Source organism: Topomyia yanbarensis, chromosome 2, assembly GCF_030247195.1.
Source record: "Topomyia yanbarensis strain Yona2022 chromosome 2, ASM3024719v1, whole genome shotgun sequence".
In the NCBI taxonomy this organism is placed as follows: domain Eukaryota; kingdom Metazoa; phylum Arthropoda; class Insecta; order Diptera; family Culicidae; genus Topomyia; species Topomyia yanbarensis.
Genome location: NC_080671.1, coordinates 341,872,153 through 341,875,556, shown reverse-complemented (window position 1 = coordinate 341,875,556; position 3,404 = coordinate 341,872,153). Strand labels below are relative to the sequence as shown.

Genomic DNA, 3,404 nt, shown 5'->3' with positions numbered 1-3,404 from the left:
TTGTACCTAATGACTATATTTTGAAGTTGCTGTCATACTTTTATACGGGCGGAAGTTCTCGGTGTGGCTCGTTCGCTCATAAGTTATGTCATTTGCTGGGATGCAAACTATATCGGCGTGAATGTCAAATGTTGAGTTGTGGGTGTTTGACTGGGGTGTTTTTCTTTTGTTAAGGGAATCTGAGATAAAATAAAAATAATCATCTCATTTAAGTTGTTATCCGTTGGCGGATCTGGTAAATCTTCGAGAAACGTTTTGTAAGCGTTTACTAAATATTAAATGCAGTTTTAGTATTTAAAATTTAAAAGGATATTTCCATTTAGCCGCTGAGGCAACACATCAACATATTTAATTGTTTAATCAGATGATTGAACAAGTTTATCAAATCTCCTTTCTAAACTAATTCCAAAAACATTTACTCCGCTGCACGCCATTTATTTGAGTAACGAAAATATTTCGAAGCACATATGTTAGATTCTGCATTTCAAATTAAAATGTATCAGCAAAACAACGCTGAGCTTATTTTGAGAGGAAATAAATTCTGGACTTTCTAGTTTTAAAACCTAATGGAGTAATTTTCAAATATCAAGAAATGGCATAAACTCCCAAATTTCTAATCGCGCGAAAATGTAGTTTCAACGATTGAGCGGAGATTTTGCACAGATAAAGCTGTATCAAATGTGTATGAAAGTAGAACATTCTTTTTGTTAGCAATTTCCAAAAATAGCATGATGTTGATGAATATCATATGTAGGATTAGTCGAGGGGTGCACAAAGTAATCCAACAACCCTCAAAGTGTTCGATAAAATTGCGAGCATACTCTCTATTCATCGACATGTAAACTATCATTTCGTTTCAAGGTATGCAATAGATATTTTTGTTACATTGACCAGTCCAGTCCAACCGTGTCCGGATATGGGCGTATCGCCACAGAGAGCACATTTTCATCCTTAATTAATGTCATTATCAACACGATGAGAAAGCGTTCGGCGTGGTTAGTCAATGATACAATACACTTTCGTAGGTTATAGTAGGTGTATTGATTTCCCACAAAATTCATGTACTCAATGATCCATGATGGCGATGATGATGCAAATTTGCATAATTGCCCAAACGTTGTGGCGGCTGCTGATGATGGGATTGAAGGAGGCTGTAACATCGTTCGAAAGTTATAATCGAATCGATATTGAGCTATCCGATGCTTGGTCGAACTACAGTGCAGTGTCTCAGCCAGCGAGGGGGTCACTCTATTGCATCTAAACCGGCAAAAACTATCCGTTCTAAGTATATATTCGTTGTGTCATTTAAACTCTTGGTTCTATGAAGCACGTGTCCAGTCTAGTGGTTGAACAGTAGTCCTTGACAACACCATTCTATTTTGACAGGCTGCGTAGTAGATGTTTGGTGATTACAGCTCCAGTGCAAGTATCTTGTTGACACCAAGAATCTTAGATCTTTCTAGTCGGGGTTCTAAGAAATATAATCTTTGGCTCTATTTTTATCGTACGTTTAGTGAATCAGCTTCTAAACAGAAGATAGTTTCACTGGGCACAATGTGATTTAGAGTCTGTCTTGTTCAATGACCATCCCGTTGGATAGACAGTTTTCCAACATCGAATTGTAGAATTGTGTTGAATAGAAAATGACGTGAAAGTAATATCGAAGTCTTTTTTACGAACCAACTTCCTTAAAAGAATTTTGCTACGCACGGTACAGTATGAAGTTGTATATATGGATTACATTACAAAGCAACAAGCCGTAAAACTCGGCCAGGGAACGAATATAGCGTAGATGGTAAATCGATTGCCTTGTACGCAGCTCACCTGGGTTCGAATCCCAAACCCGCACGCAAGTTAAAACCTCTATAATCGAAATAAAACAACTCGGCCACAATCTGTTTTGGGCCTAGTTTTGCAATTGTGGCAGTATGTGTCCCGGAGAAAGCGCTCGACAACTACGATCCTTATAAGCTATGTATCGACGCTGATTAATAAATTAGAATAGGACAAACTCGACTCATAGCCCACACCGTCAATCCCAACAGCCCAGGAAGGTACATATACGAAGTACTATAATGTGAAACTGTGGTGTAACTTTTGTAATTTAGCTACGGTTGAATACCTAATGACTCTTCGTCATTTTTAAAAATAAATTAAGAAAGAACATGTTTTCCGATGGCTTAACAAATTTGTATCTGGTTTGGTGTGAACAAATTAATGAGAAAGTATTTGCTGTTTCGAACCACCAAAGGCACCAATCACGATCAGTGCGGTAAAATATCAATTTCAAACGAAAATATTCGTTTCAACTGCGAGTCTTTCACTGTAAGCATACCACCACTATATCAGTTGAGTTCTGCTGCCGTCTTCGTTTGAGTCACTCAGAATTCACTGTCAATTGAATAACAGGTTCTGGTCATTTGACGTTTTTGCCTGTTTAGTTTCTATTGAAAACCTACCTCACATTAGCACGGTCTCAGCTAATGGAAGTGAACCATTCCAATGAACCACTCACAAATGAATATGAATGAACACTCACTGACATGAAAATAACCAAGGTAATAAATACATACAGGGTAAAGGCTATGATAAGACGAAACAAGTCAAGACGGATACAGGTAGGAACATTTTTTCATATTTGATTTTAGCAATGAATTTGATAGCTTCGTACAATAATGACATACTGCAGCTGTCATATAAATTTTTCAAAAAATAATGAATCTAGTAACAACATCTTGTTGGAACTGGTTGCAATGAAAAACGTATTTTGTGGTACGTTCATCTCTATTATATTTTTGTTGCAAATTTGATTCTGATGAATAGGCTGATATGCTGGCCAATATGTGTATTATAGCAACATATCTAAATATGACAAAGAAATTGGCTGCACTGCCAACCTCTTTAGCTGCATACACTCATCTGTCATCTGGCACAAGAAAGGCAAGATAACCAAAAACACGAAGCTAGTTGTCTCTTCTTGTCTTAGGCTTACCCGGATCTCATTTGACTGGTGCTCACTGGGTAAGTTGAAAGCGGATCTATTCAATTGAGAGGATCAAACGAAGGAGGTTGACTATGAATTGCGACTCATTTGAAAGCGACGGTAAGGGAAGACTCATAAACCGAGCTTGAGATCAACAGTATCTGATGCGTTAAATGAATATGAATGCTACCGTAGACGACTGATTGATTGCGTTCATTCAGTTTCGATGGAATGAAATTAAATTTTACTGCACTGGTCACGATACTCAGTGTGTTTTCTGCTTCTACTCGAGCCAATGCGAAACGAACGACAACAATCCTTCGGATTGTGTGCCTTGGAAAAGACACTATTACTTTAATTCTTGCTGTGGTGACCTGTCGAGATGAGTGAGTCGCAGAAGCAAGAAGTAGTGCTCAAACCA

General features: G+C 37.9%; 1 protein-coding gene across 2 annotated transcripts in view; it reads left to right on the top strand.

The window, feature by feature from the left end:
* LOC131684081 (uncharacterized) overlaps nt 1-3,404 on the top strand; it is a 372,745-nt gene that overhangs the window by 43,973 nt on the left and 325,368 nt on the right. The window lies entirely within an intron of this gene.